Source organism: Rhynchophorus ferrugineus, unplaced genomic scaffold, assembly GCF_030347505.1.
Source record: "Rhynchophorus ferrugineus isolate W39M unplaced genomic scaffold, kcgeb_rfMv2 rfM2, whole genome shotgun sequence".
Taxonomy (NCBI): Eukaryota; Metazoa; Arthropoda; class Insecta; order Coleoptera; family Curculionidae; genus Rhynchophorus; species Rhynchophorus ferrugineus.
The window spans coordinates 40,412,071-40,432,859 of record NW_027472581.1 but is presented as its reverse complement, the minus strand read 5'-3'; the positions used below and the strand labels follow the sequence as shown (position 1 = coordinate 40,432,859).

General features: G+C 31.8%; 1 non-coding gene across 1 annotated transcript; it reads right to left on the bottom strand.

Moving 5' to 3' along the window:
- Window positions 1-20,718: 20,718 nt before the first annotated feature.
- On the bottom strand, window positions 20,719-20,789 carry TRNAG-GCC (transfer RNA glycine (anticodon GCC)). The gene has a single exon. It is a non-coding gene; the product is annotated as a tRNA-Gly (tRNA).

The window sequence follows — 20,789 nt, the reverse complement described above, 5'->3', positions numbered from 1 at the left end:
AATGTAAACAAGACGAATCTAACCTACAAACTATTATACCTGTGTTCTTAATTGTTAGTTTTAAGTCCTTCGATAATATGTGTATTAGATGTACTATAATGTTAAAATAAATTATATTTGATAATATTTAATTTCAATTATTTTATTTAGATTAGAATTTTCTTGTATGTCAAAGCCAAACTGAACCAAAACTCATAGTTGATGCGGCAACATTGCAATGTTTCGACGTCACAAATATCCAAGAGGCATTGCTAAAAAAACTTTGTATAGACTATATACTAGCTTGTTCGGTTGGCTTTCGGATTAGAGCTGTATTTATTGACTAAAACTAGTCGATGTTTCGCAACTCTTACAGATTGTATCTTATCCCTCCGTTTCTTCATGTAACAACAGACCGAACTGGAACCGTACTAGCCAATCACAATTCCCTAACCGTAGTTAAAAGAAAATCGCTAAAGGTAAAATGTGATTACAAGGTCTCCTATGAGTGCACACAGGAGAAACTAAGAGGATGGTAAGTACACGGGTAAAAGAACATGGATAATGTGTGAGTTATTGATACACGGTTGAGTCAGCTTTGTCTGAACGATAGATGGATACAAACCACAATATTTAGTTCAATAAGGTCGATGTTTAATAATTTCACAAGGCAATATTGCAAATAGTCTTTCAATGTTTTTTCTCTACCAATGCATCCTATTTTAAATTAATTCAATTTCATTCATTCAATAGAAAGTTTAAAATAACCTTAAAAAGACAAGGGATGTAAGATCAACCCTATCTGAAATACTATCCTCTCGGTTTCTCAGGATTATAAAAAAGAAGGTCCATATCGGTTGATCATTTAGCCGTAAGAGACACTGTGTATTGGCTGCTACGATAAGATAAATTCTAAAGTCCGCAAGGATATATCCCATATATCCAAGTTTACAACAAGCTGACTGAAAAAAAAATGTCAAAGTTGATTCAATGGTTCTAAATTAACAATACAATAGAACACCATTTTAATTTCAACTTGAAGATGTTTAGACTCGAAGATGATATAATTAATTTTACACTCCTTTTGGACTAATCAGTCAGCCAGTAATCCATTGCAACTTAAAATAATCTGTTTTAATCATCACTTAGATAACATTAGATTTGACATAATCGATCAACTGTTCAGTAATTGACTACTTTTTACTATCGACTGTTTCAGCCGTTGAATTAATATATTGAAATACAATAAAACATTTGTGGGGTACAATTCCATTCCATAGATAAAATCTATTCCTTTTTACAGTTCCACAGAACTTTCAAATATAAAAATAATCCTACTTCGTTTAAAATGAAATTATTAATTGTTAATAGTATTCATTAATTACTTTTATCTTTTTATTTTTTAAATTTAGTACGTGAGAGAAAATGTGCATCTCTGTCTCGCTTATACTACCGATGTTAAAAATAAGCACATATAAAATTAGCTGCTCCTAGCAATTATCTCCGTCCTTTTCTCTCACACTATCCCTACAGGAAAGTAATTAAAAAAAAATAACCGAACCGTGTGTGAAAATAGTAATTATTATTTTCAGTCGCTAGTTTTTGGACTATCGACTGTTTCGACTGTATGGGGAATTGTAAATTTATTAGATGTAATAATTTGTTAATGGTCGTTTACGAAGCATGCATTGCTTAAGAACCTTGGTCAATCCACGATTAAGTATAGTAAATTACGGTTTAAAAATGAGATATTATTCATTAATTTAAGGTAGTATTAATTGAGCAAAAAAAAACTAACAAAATCGTAAAATAATTTAGATGGTTTAATTAGTCATATAATAATATTGTGATATATATTCAAAACCTGCGGAGTATTATACCGATATAGACTTAACTCATCTGCCTAAACCTACCCATCCCCTACCAGACATAGACAGTTCCCCAATAATTACACTTTCAAATAAATAGTGGCCAATAAATCAACGGTTAAAGGGGGTTGGAAGATGTGTTATATAAGACATTTATTACTTTATTAGATTTCCTAATCTCTTTCTCAATAAAACCGAGACAGTTTATAATCCGGACTTGAACAACAATATGATTTATGTTGGTTTTTAAAAAGGTTGGCGTTTCAGATAAGGAAGATTTATTTTTCTTCTGTGATTAGTTACTATAGTGCTGTTCAATTTCAAACTTTTTTAATTAAATGTTCTATGTTCTATGTAGGTCTATGTTTTTGAAATCGTCATTTTGAGAGTTTGTTTTGATATTAGCTATGCATGCCATGTAAGCCTGAGATCGTCATCTTGGCACAGAGAGTATCTAAAAAAAATTGTTACGATCAACTTATTATCTATTTTATATTGGAGAAAGGAGTTACAGAAAATTATATCTCATGTAAAGTCTGTTAAATTTTTGGTAGCATTCAAATGTTACCTATTTACATATGCATAATACATAGATTTTATTCACGCCAAACTGTCGTATTTTTTAATAACTTTTTAATAACCAATCGTTAATGTGGATTTCGAACTACGGTCTTTAACATTCAGTCTACCGACTGGCGAGTTGAGGCAGTAAGAGTCAGGTTATTGATTTGATACATTCTTGTCTATTGACAATTATATTTAGAGAGAATTACAAAAACAGATTCGCAAACATATGTCGACGGGTTTCGAACTAGTTTTAGTGCAGTACTAGGAGACTTTGGCAACTGCTGCTACCAAGCCGGCTTCTTTCGTTATGCTTTATATTATTGAGAAATTTTATTGTTCTATATTCATTTAGTTTTTAAATTATATAGTTGTTGGATTGCTTGTTTAATTCACTAAGTAATTTTCAGAACGCTGGCTTAAGTCAATAAATAAATCGTTCTTAAAGATGCCAGTGATTCACGAAACAACATTTACGACATCAATTAGTTCTTTGGTATTATTTATCCTTCTTTAAATAAAAGTAAACTATTTCTTAATTACATATATTAAATTAATGTTTACAGTTACAATATAACGCAACACGGATCGACATTATTTTACAAACTTGACTAATAAATAGTCGTGAATATAAACTTATCGCGAATATATTCGTGAATATTTGGGTATGAGAAAGCTATGTGCAAAGCACCAACACTGCTCCGAATCATTAACTCGTCGTTATTTATGGACAAGAGAGAGCTCTCGCGGCACCCACGTTGCACAGAGCTTTTTCATACCCAAATATTCGTGAATGATATGATGTACACGTTCAGTTGATATCATTAGAGTGTCTGCTATTTCATTAAATTTCCATTTACGGTCATTCAAAATCATTTTGTGGATTTTTAAAATGTTTTCTTCAGTAACTACCTCTTTTGGGTGTCCACTGCGTTCACCGTCTTCGGTTCTCATTTCACGACGTCTAAACTTAGCATACCAATGATGGTTGATTTTCCTGGGGCAGTGTCCGGAAACTCGTTTTTTTCCATTAAAAAGCAATATTTTATCAACGCGCAAAATTTCTTTTTATCCATTTTTTCACAATAATTAAAGTTGCTTCACTCAACAGGCTTTAATTCATAAACTAATGATCCGACAGCTATCAAATTTATAAACGCATCTTTTGAGGGTTAGGGCTAACCAAAAAACATATGGATTTAATTCTAGTAGCGCCATCTATGTGTCAGGCCGGAGACTTTTCAGTTGATCTGTTAGAAACTCAGTTGAAAAACTCAAATAGTATTTTGTTACATACCTCTTTTATTAGGTACATATATTTTTTTAGGTTCAAATAAGAAAGAAGACGCTATCAGTTAAGTAAAACTGTCAGATGTATAATGGAACATATCACCATCGTGGTACGATCACCAATTTTGCTTTTCTTCTATTCCAATTAGTTACTTACCAGTTACTAAGGAGCCAGTTATTTGTCTTTTCCAGCCAGTTATTTATTTGTATTAAAGTACACGATCTGTTATTTATTTATATTTGTATTTATTTCAGTATCTAATTTAACAACGCTGACTTAAATGAAGTAAAGTTTCATGTAAGGCTTTTAATATTGAAGAGCATTAGCGCTGAAGGAAATCAAAGTAGTAGAAGTTCGAAGGTGTACTAAGACGATATATTGTCTTTAGTGGTGTGGTATCAATTACTTTGAAAATAACTTGAGAAAAACGCAGAATTAATAAAAACTGAAATCCTGAAATTTGATGACACATAGTGAAATATATGTGGTTAATAGAATTTAGAATGTGAGAGATCAATAATTTTTACATAATCTAAAAAATTGGAAAGAAAAGAAATCTTATAGAACACAAAAAAAATTAAATAAAACTCAAAAAATTACACAGGCATACACGAAGCATGAGGATAAGGACATCGAGCAAGAATGGTGGGTAAAAAATAATATCATTGTTCGTGAGAGATGGAAATTGGAAGAACTAGGAGAGAAAAAGAGAAAAATTAAAGAAAGTGATAGAGACAATAAGGGAAAACAAAGACAAGAGAAGAAAGAAAAGAAAAATAGATCTAGAAAAGAACTAAAGAAGAAAATGAAAAAAACAACTGGACATTTACTAATATACACCAAAATTATTAATACAATTTTTTTAGAAATTTTATTCGTTACACATCACAGTATTACATGGTTGGATAAATGTTTGAATGCATGCGTTATCATAATATAATAATAATTAAATAATAGTATTAACCCGTAACAAATTTATATAGAGTTTAAATATATACATATCAAATTAAGTTATATAACTCAGATAACGGATATAATATTTCATTAAAATATTTTACTAAAAGAACTAATTACTGTCTCATTAATGTTTTTCTATGCAATTAAGTCCCATTAAGTACAAACTCCAGCTGAATGTCGGAATATTATACCGTTCACTCTTACATGTTTGTATATCAGATGATGTTAAACGCTGGACTACCAAGAAATAATGTACGTTAGATAATGGCCATAATGTTTATGCAGAATCAGCCCGAGGGCGAGAATAATTTATTGTACGCGGTCTTCGTATATATTACTCAGATGGTCACCATCCACGGTTTGATTTGTTCAAGCACGTGTTAGGTGTGGTCACTTGAAAATAATATATTGTTGGAAATACTGGTAAAACTAATGTTCAACCGCTAAATTCTCAATTTGATACGGTTAATAAATATCTTTCCACTTAGTGAATATATCGGCAATAATGCTAATTAGCCATATATTAAAGGAAAATTTGAACAATGTTACAAATTTTTTATATTTATTGTTTATGTAGTATGCTTGTTTATATGAGTTATATGAGTTTTTTGACTATTAGTTTAGATACCTAAAGTAATTTCTTTTCAGTTCCATTTAGCAACCCATCACCGATTATTTCTCCTATTTGATTCAAATAATAGTTTTGCTGTTTTGGACTTTCGGAAGTGACTATTTTGATGCAGTTGACAACAAAAGTTTTGACCATCTGAAATAATTTAAAAATAAAAATTGTTATCTATGGATTAGAATTAATTCGTCTAACTAGAAGAAGGCTAAAGTTAGTCTCTCGATTTCGTGTAAAATAGTATCATATGACGTAGAGTACCCTTCTTAATAATAACTAGTCGCCGAAATTCAATCACAATTTACTAAGTTAATTATGAGTTATTAAGTTAATATTTGTCTCAATAGTTAACAATCCGTAACCTTTTTTAAATAGTATTTAATTAATTCCAATTTCCATTAAGTTTTACTAATTTTACTAATCAACAAGTATTAATAAGTGTAAACTAACATACCACTGAACATTATATTAAGTATCATAACTAAAAACATTATTAATAAAGTATCATAAGTTATATATTATTATCAGAACTATAACAACTTCGGAGCATCAAATATAAGTATACATTTTAAGTATGGAATAAAAATGAAGTAATACATATTAGTAAATTAAAACATAGAATATATTAATAAAACAAGGTTGAAGTTGATATTTGACTTTAAAATGGATATTAAAACAATTATGAATAATTGTGCAATTTAATTTTTAGAATATGGAAAATTATTTTAAGGGAATTTACTTAAATCATTAGCTATTGATTTCTCAAAGCTTTCAATCTATATTAATCGATATTATCTAATATATAGCTCCTGAATTCTTTGAAAGATTGAAAGAATAAAATGTCATATAGTCACAGATATTATACATAGTCACAACTAAATCATAATTTCTTATTATTTCTCTATTTTTCCTAAGTGTTCCATCTATACAAATTATGTTGTTGGTTTTATTTTAACTCCTGCATATTTTTATTACTTGATTTATCTATTCTTATGGTCCTTATCTTTTGTCCATACACCAGGTCAGGCTGATTAAAAGAATAATTTTTTTTACCTAAATTTTTAAATAAAACTCCATCGTTCTTTGTTTATTTATTCCAGTCTTTGATATCACCCTTGCATATAGCTCATTATTTTTTTAATCTCTCTTAATTTTTCTTCTATGACTTTCATTTATCTATTACTTTCTGCTTTGTCTTACGGTCTACGTAAGAATTAACAACTCACGAACTAATGAGGATTTAAGATGCTATGAAACTATTTTATAACTGTTAGTATTTTTTGCAACACTCATTTTAACTACTGATTCCCAAATTAATATATTTATTATCTCCAATATTCGGCTAGAGCTTAGCTAAGAGATTATTCTTCTAAAGAAAGCTGAAGTAATAAAAGTTAGTACCACTAAAATTTACAGAAAGATCTTAATAACCTTTATAATTACCTCTAGGACACTGTGATACTATGTCTCCAGAACTACATCAATTACTATCAGTCTTTAACCAAGACCAATTTTGCTTAACTGTTTTCTGTTTACCAAACATTACATCACATAAAAGGCTGATTTAGAATTCGAATTATCTTGTGAAAGAGGATAAATGATTCTCGATTTTCTCCATTTTTTAAAATTTATGTTGGGATGAAATTTTCGCATATACCGCGTTTTTAAAAAAAAATGAGTAAAATTTATTTCTAGCGACACGGGAATAACCAAAAAAACAAAAATCTTAATATTAATTACTTCATTATATTTAGTAAATTACATCATTTATAATGTTTTAGTACGCTCACTTTACGTTTAATTCGTTCACGTGCTAATATCGTTTCAAATGTAAACTGTAGAAATTAGTCTTCCGATTAAAAAGTGCAATATTTTACGGCACAACATTACCAAATTTTGATTTGAAAAATTATGGATTTATATTTGAATTATGTGCAACAAAAACGACGAATTATCTACCATATAAGAATTAGAGCTGACAGTGCCTCAACCAGAGCCTAATAAAGTATTTGTTTAAATATTGTGTTATCGATCTGACGGCTATTCCTGCTTGTTTGAATTCGGCTTATTTCGCTTTATTGGAATTTATTTATTTGTAGTGTATATTACATAAAAATATTTAGCCGAAAAATTGTTCCTCGATATATGCTTTAATCATGCCAAATTTCACACATAGTTCCGTTTTCTCTAAGAAGAGAGGCAATATTTTCGCTAAGCCGATTAATATATAAAAGAAGAAGATAACCATTAGCATAAGGAGTGTTAGAAATGCATTTACTTTTCAATCTGCAATTATGCCCAAACCACTGTAATCTACGTTTTCAGAATTGTTCTTCAACTGTGAATTGATAAATTTAATTTTCAATACAATCTTGAAGCGAGGCACTTTATTCGCTTTAAGAAGATGAGAGTCAGTTTGTAATAGTATCCAAATTTCAGAATAGAATGCTAGTCGAGCCAGTCGAGCAAAAAGATTGGCAAAATAAGATGGCGGAATTGTAGTAATAAATAACAGTGGAAGTGGTGGTTTTCATGCCAATGACTAAAATGGGCCTGGAATAACAAAAAATTTCGAAGACGATGAATTTCAGGATTTATATAACGAAACCCCATCTCAAACTCTCAAAGGACCTTGAGACAGCTTAGTTGTTGATAGATGAACTAGTTCACTTTATATGCATTGAGAATGATTTAAAAGTAGAAAACATGTCATCCACAGGAATTAACTGACGGCGCTTGTGATGAATAAAATGAAGAGATTTTATGCATATTTTATCTTGTGATGAGAAGTGGATATACCGTGACAATTACAAGTCCAAGAACTCATGGGTAAATATAGGAGGACCATCCGCATTCACAGTGAAGTCAAATATTCATGGCCATAAAGTCTTGCTTGCGATATGGTGATAGTAGCAAGGTATACTGTATTGTGAGCTGCTAGAACCTGTTATTACAGATATCTATCGACAATTCTTTGCTGCAGCACCTTGATGGAAATATATAATATATTTGTAATTTTTGTTTTTAAATAGCATCTTTTGCTAGTAAGTTTCTTTTATACCTACATCAATTATAAGCAAGATGAAAAAGAGGGATAATCCATCAGTATGTATTTCTCAAATTAAAATTAGATCGTACTAACTTAAGTTAAAGTCAATGTTACGACACTTCACCGGTTCCTGTGATTCAGCTGACTTCTGATCTCCTTGGCATTTTCCAGTAGATGTGATGCTAACACGCAGTTGTAGTTCACTGTATGGGATTTTCTATCATGTTTCACAATGAAATCTCGTATAATCTCTCAGCAAGCAGTTATTCAGCTTCTCAGTTGGCAATAAACATTGGTAATTAATGCAAGAGTTTGGTTTTGGAGGCGATTAATTATCAGCCGTTTCGATTATTTAGTGCAATTCAATATTTTTAGCCCTATACGTTCAATAGATTCCAATTGTTAACAGATGCATCAATCTTTTTGATATTACATCGAGTTGGGAGTCTCGATTTACCGGTTAACCAGTACATTTGTTTAATTTTGAGTCTGATTAGCTTATTTTTCTAATATAATTTACCATCGAGATGCATGCCAAGATATTTCACTGATTTTACTTGATGTATTGAGCATCCCTCAAGTGATGTCATTAGATTTCTAGCTTCACTTCGCAAAAACTAATATGAACAAACATTTTGAGCTATTAAGCTATTTTTTCTAGTCCATTTGTCGATCTTGTTGAATTGTAGATTTTCTGTAGCTCCAGACAAGTAGATATATATATTTGCCATAATGATACATTTGTAAATGACAACTTTATTTAGAAATTTATTAATTATATTATTAATTTATGCTTAATTTATATTAGAACTTATTTTAGAAAAATTAATTATATGGAAATAGAAAAAATGCACAAAATATTTTAAAATGTTATAAATTCCTATTATAGTCTTGTATTTAATTCTCAGTCTTCATTTATATAATTTATTTTACTAAGTTATTTAAATATACTGTTTGAGAAATATACTTTAATTAATTTTTTAATTACAAAGAACATTAACAAATATAAAAACTTACGGAAACACTAAGAAACTAAAACAGCTGCTAATGAAATAGATAAAAAATCTCTAAATATCAGTTTTTCAATTTTACGGCCATTCAGGGGTAATAAAATTTTCAATTAGGCGGCCGATTTTACTACATAATTTTGACTTTCCACATTCCCCACTTTTATGTTTATAACTTATTACGTCCCTTGTCGATTTAATGGAAAACGACGATACAGCGCAATCAAAACATCTACCACCATTTAAAACTGGAGGGTTTTATTATTATTTTTAAATTTGTGTTGTCGATTTAAGAATCTTGTTTTTATTAGGTCATTTATTTATGTCGAGAAGATAAGGATTTTATAGCGTATTATATAAAAAAGCCGCAATATTATACTATATAATTATCTTCTATCTGAATAAGTACAGTACTTAAGTAAAGTTATTATCATCGACTCAATATGGTATTTTATGATTATACCGAACTATATTCAAATTTTAATTAACCGGTATAATTAGGTAGGTAGATATATACCTATATATTAGTCCGCTAAGTCAAACTTTTATATTCCTAACTTTAAGCACTGAGTCTACGATGGAGGGTGAGGGATAAAGTTTTTATAAGGAAGAAGTGCAAAAGAAGCTGTATATAAATTTAACTAAGACAAAACGTATACATAACAGGCAAACATCCCATATTTAAGATTTTTGTCTAATTTGAATTTTAAAATTTTCAAATTAAAATTAATTTGAAAATTAGAAAATCAAGGCCGGAGGAATATAGGAAAATATATTCTAGAGACACAGCATACAATTGTGTTAGAACTAATTTTAAAGGTTGTAATGTGTGGCTGCCGCTTCGATTATTTGTCAGAACACCCACTACTATTTTTGGAAGGAATTTGCACGAGAACTGAAAACACTGGTTGAAGAAATACTGTTTAGTTCAATGTTAAATGATACATGTGGTCGACGGGAGAATTGAAAGGATATTAGGTTAGGTAGAGGAAATACGGTAGAGCTGTGGAAGTGGTACTATTACAAGGAGACGGAGAAAAGAAAAGAGAGCGAGACGTTGTCGTGATGGTCTTTTATAGCCTAGAGCCTGGCATGGTATCAATCCACCGATGTTGCGAACCTTTGTACTTGTTGATGACTTCGTGGTGGCCTAAAGGGTCGTGGCGGTCGCCACAAGGTTATCAAAATTCGAATTAAATTTTGTTAAGATTTATTTAAAATTCATCCCTTTTTTTATACCCTTCATTAATCATTTATATTATATAATGTTTCTATTTTTTTGTTGTATTTTAGTCTCCGTCTTACCAACTAGAATTTATCTGGACTGGACCTACTGCTTAACGTGGGCTCTGATCCACGGGTCTCAACATTAAGCCTACCGACTGGCGGGTGACGAACTTACCGATCATCTCAAAAGACATACCCATAATACAATCATTTTCTTTGTAGGATTGAACACTTTTGCCGTTTGGACAATTATAATTATAAATAACCATAAACATAAATATACGACCATGCCCCAGCAGGATCGAACACGCGACTATCGTAACAGTAGAAGGACCGTCATATCGCCTGTTAATTTTATAGGAACTATTATGCGTAATACTTCAATCGATGTTAAATGTAATTGCTATTAAATGAAGGAAAAGGAATACCGCTGTCAAGGCTTAAGAATGAAGACAAGACCAAAGTATTGACAACTGAAGTATCGCCTATTTTAAATCTCAATGGCAAGTGCAGAACTTGTTGCTTGGTAGCAGTAGAAGTAAGTACTTGGGATCAGTAAAACACAATATTGAAATGGCTGCATGGCGGTAAGTCTTGAATAGTATTATAGTCTGACATATGTAAGTTTGAACTTGTGATCGTATTAGTAATAAAATCATCCCTTTCATAAAAGGTCAATTGAAAAGTTCATGACCTGAAGCATAGATGGCGCTACTAGAATTAAATCCATATGTTTTTTAGTTAGCCCTAAACCTCAAAACATGCGTGTATAAATTTGACAGCTGTCGGGTCATTAGTTTGTGAATTATAGCATTTTGAGTGAAGCAACTTTTGTTATTCTAAAAAAATGGATGAACAGGAATTTTCGCGCGTTGATAAAATATTGCTTTTTGAAGGGCAAAATTACAGTTGAAGCAAAAACTTGGCTTGATGCCGAGTTTCCGGATACTGTCTCAGAAAAATTAACCATTAAGGATTGATAAGCTAAGTTTAGACGTGGTGAAATAAGCACCGAAGACGGTAAACGCAGTAGACGCCCAAAAAAGCTTGTTACCGACGAAGACATTAAAAAATCCACAAAATGATTTTGAATGACCGTAAATTGAAATTGAATGAAATAGCAGACTCTCTAGAGATATCAACTGAACGTGTATATCATTTCATTCACGAATATTTGGGTATGAGAAAGCTCTGTGCAAAGTGCTCGCGCGGCACCCACTTTGGCGCTCACTTTTGACCAAAAACAACGACGAGTTGATGATTCGGAGCAGTGTTTAAAGGTGAAGAAGCGTAATAAACCCGAGTTTTTGCGTCGATATGTGACAATGAAACATGGCTTCATCATTTCACTCCGAAGTACAATCGACAGTCATCCTAGTGGACTGCACACGATGAACCCGCTTCAAAGCGTGGGAAAGCGCAACAGCCGGCTGGCAAGGTTATGGCGTTTGTATTTTGGGATGCGTATGGAACAATTTTCATTGACTATCTTGAAAAAGGAAGGACCATCAACAGCGACTATTACATAGCGTTATCCGACCGTTTGAAGGACGAAATCGCTAAAAAACGGCCGCATTTGAAGAAAAAGAAAGTGCTGCTTCATCCAGACAATGCATCGTATCACAAGTCAGTGAAAATGATATCAAAAATCCATGAATTGGCCTTCCAATTGCTTCCTCATCCACCGTATTCTCCAGATCTGGCCGCCAGCGACTATTTCCTGTGTTCAGGTCTCAAAAGAATGCTCGCTGGGAAGAAATTTTCGTCGGTGATCGCGTATTTTGAAGCAAAGGACAAATCGTACTACAAAAATGGTATCGAAAAGTTGTAGGGTCGTTATAATCAATGTATCACCTTTGAAGGGAATTATGTTGAATAAAAAATATTAATTTTGCCAAAAAAATGTGTTTTACTATGGTAGGCCGGGGACTTTTCAATTTACCTGTTATGTAGCAATCAGTGCACAGTTGTGGAACAAATCCAGAGATGTAATTTCCAATACTTTGTACATATCGAATGAAAGATAAACGAATTCCTGATAGAAATCTGTGACGAAATCAATTAATTGAGTGGAAAACAAGACGGGCAACAAGTTGTTCCAAAAATACGCAGATCAAGATCATAGACAGCGAAATCGAGTAATATTAACCGGTACCAGAATGGTTGCGAGATCTGTTGAAGAATATACGAAGTCTGGCTACTAACCCTTAAGTGTCGTTTGCGGATTGACGATGATGATGTTTTTATTAACTTAATTTTAATTTTATCAAAGAAATAGCGAGAAACACTTATTTTTAAAATAACTTTAATTCAATCGTTAATCCTAAGCGTTAATATAGTGTGTGTAATATATTTAAAACTGTTTTTATAGAATTTACGGCCAAACAGTAACCTCCGGAGCCTTGTCGTAAAAACAAAACCATATTTCAATTGGATTTAGTGCTCATTCAATATATTATCAAAGATTATATTACTGTGGGAATGCGAGAGGCGTTTTAAGTGAATATATTTCGGTGCCACCGAAGAGACTAGTTGTTCTTGGAACACTAATGTGTTTTTTTCTTCTTATATTGAACGAATGGCGCCCCATGTTTATAAACATTCGCGATAAGAAGTCCAGATTGCTCAGATTTACTAATAAGTTTCGGTTTCATGAATATTTAGTGGGTGCAGATTGAATGGACCGATATCTTTCAAATGCCAATTTGTTGTTGTGTTTTCGCCGTTTTGCTACCCAAAATAAAAACATTTTAATGGTGATCGGAGCGGTGAAGTTTTCATCGGAAAAAGTTCCCAGAATTAAGACGATATAAATGCATTACGCTATTTTTATTCTATCTTGTAGAAGAAATAACATTATCATAGTTTTCCATATATTTATATAGTTATGTATCCCGGACGATGAACTTTATGTTAATATTAACATTATTTGGAGTGAATCTGTTGGTAATATTTGATTAAACTGATTGATTGATTAAATAACCTTGTTACTTTGTTACTTTGTTATTAATATGAATTAGGTATCTTCTATTCTAATGATTTTTTTACTTTAAACAGTTATTTATTGAGAAATACTCGCATGATGCACATTAATGAAACAATTTTCCGTAATCTTCAACACTTTTTCGCATCTTTTTAAAAACATTTCGTAACCGTATTGAAGGGCCAATGTTGGTTAGTCAGTGATTCTATTATCCATATATTTTCGCACTTCTTCAAATTGTTGAAACGGTGTGGCAGACAGATCATACTGTATACGGATCTGAACAAGTGGTAATTAGAAGGTGCTATATTCGGTGAGTACTCGCGAACAGCAGAACTTCCCTTTCGAGTAGCAACAGTGTATGCTTTATTTCTCTGGAAACGTGAGGTTGAGCCTTGACTTACCAATAAAAGATGACTTTGCGGCTCTTACCTGCTATTGCTGTTTTTTTTGCAACAATACGTTATTTAGCTACAATAATCATATACACAATAATATTTTGAGGCCATAGATATTCCGTTATGATGTGGATGACACTCCTGGGATAGCTCATGGTTTCAGATTGTCGCAGTAGATCCTCTTTTCATCTCCAGACACAATTCGCTACATAAATCTCTTCTTTTTACCTGGCAATTCATGTCTGTTAACTGACAAGCTGTCTAAAATTTCTTTGAGAACTGGAGTTGGATATTAGTTTTGATGTCATAAGTTTTGTAATTAATTTTCGTCAAATTTAATTGGTCCTGGAATTTCTTAATGTGTTTGATGTGACCCGGCAGTAGATATCCTTAAATCAAACACACAAAACTAATCTCTACATACTAGTTCAATAATCCTAGAGGGATATCCCAACACCATCCAATATCAGAGTTAGTTTACTTTGTTTAACAGTTGTTTATATGTATATCGATAGATATCTGTGAGCAAAATTCCATGGGTATCTGGTCGGCCAAGACATTTATTGTCATCTCTATCTCTGATATTAAATCTATGAGTGATTGTTGTTGGGCAACTGTTGATAAGTTTTCTTCGAAGGTTAAATAAGGCGGCGAAAAGTAAAACTTCTTGCAAATATTGTTTTATTCGCTCGTAATTTAACATCTTCTGAATTGATAGTGATATGATTTGATAGTGTAACAAACTGACGTACTAAAAAGTAAAAAGTAAAATCTGATTTTATGATTTGAAATAAATCACTACATAGTATAAAACAAAGTCGCCTTTTCTGTCCCTATATCCCTATGTGCGCTTAAATCTTTAAAACTACGCAACGGATTTTGATGCGGTTTTTTCAATAGATAGAGTGATTTAAGAAGGAAGGTTTATATGTATAATACATGCATAATATACTAAGGCAACATTGCTAATTTTAGAGGTTTCTAACGTGATGTCGTAAATTAACCTATTTTTTTAGGCTTATTTAGCAATTAGCAAAAACGCTGCCTAACCCTATGAGTTAGATCAAATTAATGTACTACAGTATTGTACACCATAAAAAGGTCTACAAAAAAGTCCGCGATGGTATATGTTTATCTTTTAGGGATAACCCACATTAACCATTTTTATTGTTTACTTTTTACGTGAGAAAATGGCTTATTTACGAAGCTATTTTAAGCAATACGGCATTAATCCTTATCGAATTAAGTACCTTAAATACAGTGTGCAATTAATATAGATCAATATGGTTCCTTACAGCATGTAAATTAAACAAATATTTTCGGAGATATTACAAATTTAAAATTTGCGTTTAAAAATGTGTAATGTAATAAAAATTGTATGAATTTAGATATTCCAAAGATAGCACGAAATCTTCATAGTAAGTATAGGGGAAGAGGAATTGTTTTACTCCAAATTTAATGCGTGCAGACCAAGGGCAGTAATGAATGAACCAAAAATACTGGATCGATTTTAATCATGTTTTCATTGAGTGACATAGGCATATATATTTTATGCCCGTGCAAAGTCGGAGCGGGCCGCTATGTTTTTATATACAACGTTCATATTTTTTCTGTAGTGTATTTAATTTAGTATCAGCATAGCACCCGTGCGAAGCCGGGGCGGGTCGCTAGTTACAAATAAATTATATTACCTAATATAATCTTTCTCGACCTCTTAATACACTTGCTCGAGTAACCTGATTACCCAGCATTGTTTGATATATGGGAACAGCCGGAACTCAGAGGATGCTAAATCTGACCAATACTCATTTTTACGATAATTCTCCAATCCTATGTAACAGGGTAATGAAAAAATATTATTATTTTCTGCAAATTAAGTCTTTTCTTTCGATTTTATGGTCTAAGGTCTAATTGTATTATGTATTTATTGTTTTACCAATCGGGAAGAAATCCCCAAATGAAATTCTTTTTTAACTCCCAAAAAATGTATTCTAACTTTCTTTATTCTGTTCATCGTATTCTAGTTCTTTGATTAGTTTTTTTTAATAGAGAACCATATTAGTAGATTAATTTCGCTCAAACGTTTTTTTTTTCGGTAATAAAAAAATTCAGCCAAGTCATTCGATTAAGATGTGATAAGCTGTGCATACCTGAGGAACAAATAAGACGATATAGACTGTAATGATTTAGACAAACCTGTCGGATAAGAGCTGCACCAATTCCTTAAGACAGTAATTGACTTTTGGTCGGAAAAGGTAACGAGCAGCCGTAAAAAAGCATGTTTCAGATTATAGTGATCGAAGGATTATTGTGAAACTTGGTGAAAAGTAATTGTTAAAAATTACATATTCGAAAAATACATCTATATTATCGGCTTAGTGAAAATTTTGCTTCTGTTTTTAAGGAAAACGGAAGTGCTGGGCGGCGTGAAATTTGGCATGGTGGAAGCTTTTCCCGAGGAAGAATTTTGATGTATAAAAAGAAGAAGAAGATAAAATTGTTATTTAACATGCTCTACAAATAAGTAAATTCAAAGAAAACATTTTTGTAGTACGATTTATCCTTTGATTCAAAATATGCCTCAGTTTCGGCGATCACCTCTTCATTCGACGACAATTTTTTCCCAGTAAACATTCTTTTGATATCTGAGAACAGGAAATAGTCACTGGGAGCTATTCGAAGCTTAATTTATAGATTTTTTCCATCGTTTTCACTGACTTGTGACACGGTGCATTGTCTTGGTGTAGCAACACCTTCTTTTTCTGCAAATGCGACAGTTTTGGGGCGATTTTGTCCTTCAAACGGTCCAATAACGCTATGTAATAATTGCTGTTGATGGTCCTTCCTTCAAGGTAGTCAATGAAAATTATTCCATGCGCATCTCAAAATACAGACGCCATAACCTTGCAGCCGACTGTTGCGTTTTCGCACGATTTGGGGCGGGTTGGAACTAATGATCCAACAGCTGTCGAATTTATACACGCATCTTTTGAGGGTTAGGGCTAACTAAAAATATATATTGATTTAATTCTAGTAGCGCCATCTATGTGTGAGGCCGGGGACTTTTTAATTATCTGGGGACTGGTTATAATAAAAATATCAATCGAGAAAAACTGTTTTTACTTAGTAACTGGTAGTAATTGATAAGGTTTTGGTGACATAGCATATCATTGTATTAGAGGTAAATATAAAATGTATTAAGATTTTTCTGTAAGTTTTATTGGTATTAACTTCTAATCTATTCCAGATTTCCTTAGTCAATGCATTTCGTAACAAAGCCGTAACCAAATATGCAGGCAATTAATACGTTAATTTGTGCATTAAGTGTTAAAATGATTGTTTAAATTTCTCATTTATAGGTGAGTTTTTAGTCCTCATATGAGACACAAGGCAAAGTAGAAAGCAGTAGATTAACAAAATCCATAAAAGACAAATTAGAAGATGAACCCTTTGTAATAGTTAAATTTCAGAATATTACGTAAAATGATAGCTTGAAATAAACAAGTTTACTGAAAGACAAAAATTTGACAGCCAGCGGAGTAGCTTTATTTAAAAATGTAGATAATGAAATTATTCATTTATAAAATAAAGTTGATTTTTTATTAAATTTATTATTTTTGGATAAATATTTTAGGTGAAAAATATGTATAAAAGAAAAAAATTATATTAATGCACAAATGGAGTAACGAAAATATGTAGATAAGGTGAAACTAACTACATAATTTGTCTATATAGAACACTTGGGACAAATAGAAGACACTATGAATTATTAACTGTAATTTACTTAAATATTTTAAACCGCTGGTAAATATTTAGATTTGAACGATTGATACAATAAAATGTGTAACCATATGACAAATTATTCTTTGGATCATTTATCAATTATTTTAGTTATTTACTTATAGACCTTTATAGACCTTACTTTATAGAAGTTTTGAGAAGTTAATATTTCATTCAATGGTTCAATACATTACTTTAATATAATTTCTTTACTGTAAAAAATAAAGTGTCTAATGATGTTCGTTATTGTTTTAATTAATATACAAACAGGTATTACTTCATTTAATATTCCATGTTTATTATTTTAACATAAAAAGTTCTAAAAATAATCTTACTCATTACAATTTTGTCATAATATTCGGTGGTATGATTATTTACACTTATTGATACTTTGTTGATTATAAAAACATAATGGAAATTAGATTTAATTAAATTCCAATTAAATAAAGGTTAGTGAGTGTTACTTCTGGAAATGTAGAATTTTGACCACAGGGCGATCACTAGTTTAATATAAAATAATAATAATACTAGATTAATACACTATTTGTCCTTAAAATGTTTTTAAATTTTAAATATTGCAAACAAATATGGGTAGTTTGATTTCACATTGTATTGAGTACATTAATTAAACAACAAGACAAGACATTTGGAGACAAACTCAATTTCTAAATTTCAATTCCAACGTTCATTATTTTAAAGGAAAATACTTGTTTATCTGTTTTTAACAACTGCGCCGTATTAAAGGGCTGCGCCGCTCGACGATAAGAATGTAATTTGTTTTCAGCTGAAACCTCTTTATAGTTATGTATTTACTATGTAAGTAGGTAGGAATATAATGAAATTTATAATTAAGAATGTTCGTCGTTGTTCCGAGCAAAACGATAACTAAAAGGAAACTTAAACAAACCCTTTTGGGCGCCTTCCTGTTTGAGTTTTAGTTGAGAACGAGAGAAAATGCAGTTTCGAATTTGTATTAAAGTTAAAAGCCTTTCATTTAGTTTCAAATAATATTAAGCAGCAAACGTGAAAACATTTAAGATATTTTGTATTTATCACGTAAATTGTTAAATAACATTATGTTTATCGTTATAAAACTACTATATAAAATAACATATAGCGAGTTGCTTAATACATAAATAGCATATATATAGCATTGAAGGTTAACAGTAATAACAATAACATCCTATATTGAATTCTGGAACGGCCGTCTTGATTGGATTCTCAATATTTAATATTTAGGCGTTGTGTAGATTGACGGTTCTACCAAAATTTTTTTCTAGCTAGAAGTGGAGAACTATAACAAAAGGAGGCTATCAGGGTGATATTTTAGTTTTCCTATTAAAACTTAATGAATAGGAAATCCTATATTATTTCAGATTATATGATCATTATTTTACACACATTCATGGGTTTGTGGACCAAGGCTATATCCCTAGGACATATAACGACGTAAATAACGAGAACGCTATATCTAAGAAAGTCTCTGTTTGTGAACTATTAACAAATTAAGATATTTGTTATTAGGCAACTAAAATGCCAGCTTTTATAGATTCTTGAAAATCAAGTATCAAATGGAAAAATACAGTGTTTTGGTAGCGTTTGTCAATCTATGAACATTCATTACTTAGACAGACTCGTACTGGGCCAACGGAAATAGTAAGAGGGACACAGAAAAACCAGAAAAGTATCAATGGATTAAGATGTGACAAATTAACATGACAAACGAACGTGGAATAGTTACGCAACCTATAGGCAATTCTATCGCTTGTAAAACTTTTAGGCCACCACAAATATACCCACGCTAGATTATAAAGTTTGCAACACTAGAGGAGTGGTAAGATACACATAACAAACGAACATTGCTGCAATTGGTGACCCCGAAGTGCAGAAGTGTCTACGGCAGCTCAACAAGACCCACGTACTCGACATATAAGTGAGGGAAATGAGCGAAATTGAATGAGGAACCCATCAATAACTCATATTGGACATTTCCTACGAGACTAGCCTAATAGACGAAGACAGCAACGGCTCAAACCGATGTAACAACACCGCCTGGATTCTCTTGCATTATGAGACGCGTAAGCTGTGTACCATAAATGGTACCATACAGGTACCATAAATCAAATTTGAATGACGAACCACGTCCTGCTTTTCTGGCGATTGCAGCTGATCCTGCAAAACTCCTAACTAAGGTTAAGCCCCCATCTTTCAAGCAGTCTCTGGGTCAGTGGTTTTGTGGCTGCAAGAGTCCTCAAGTTTTCAAGAGGAATATTCCGCAACAGCTGCATTGTAGTATCTAGCGAGGGCTACAAAACTTTAGGTCACCACAAATATACCCACGCTGGATTCTAAGGTTGGCAACGCTAGATGATTGGTACCAGTATAAAGACCAGCACGTCAGTATCTCTCTCATTCATCTGTCTCAAAATGTTTTCCCATATCTGCTCATCATGTGCGGTAGGTAATTAAAATACGGTAATTCCAGCTATCCCAAGCGATATCAGCAAAATACCAATTTGTACTAGCCGCTCATCTTGGTTGAAAAAAAAACATAATTCTCTTTTTTCTCTTTATTATTTCATTTCCTTTACACTTCCGTATAACCCTGACCTAACCCAATATCCTGTCATCAGTTTATTTCAACAAGTTTTATATTTATCAGTGTTTGCTGCTTCCGTGCAAATTTCTTCCATAAAAATAGTAGTAAGTGTTTAAACAAGCAAAGTCACTGCCCACAACAAATAAAAATTCTACACCTACGTAAAATTAATCGCTGTCTAGATCTTAAAACTAATAAAAAGAATATAATATAACTTGGCAGTGCCTTATTATAGTATATATAAAGTTAAAAACTTTAAACCGATCATACCAGTAAGGATAATTATATTAAAATTATCTGAATTAAGTGAATTTTCAATTACAGACATATGCTATTAAAGTATTTAAATAAACAAAAGTAATATATAAATGTATAATATATTAAAAAAGCATGCATCGGCCGGGAATCGAACCCGGGCCGCCCGCGTGGCAGGCGAGCATTCTACCACTGAACCACCGATGC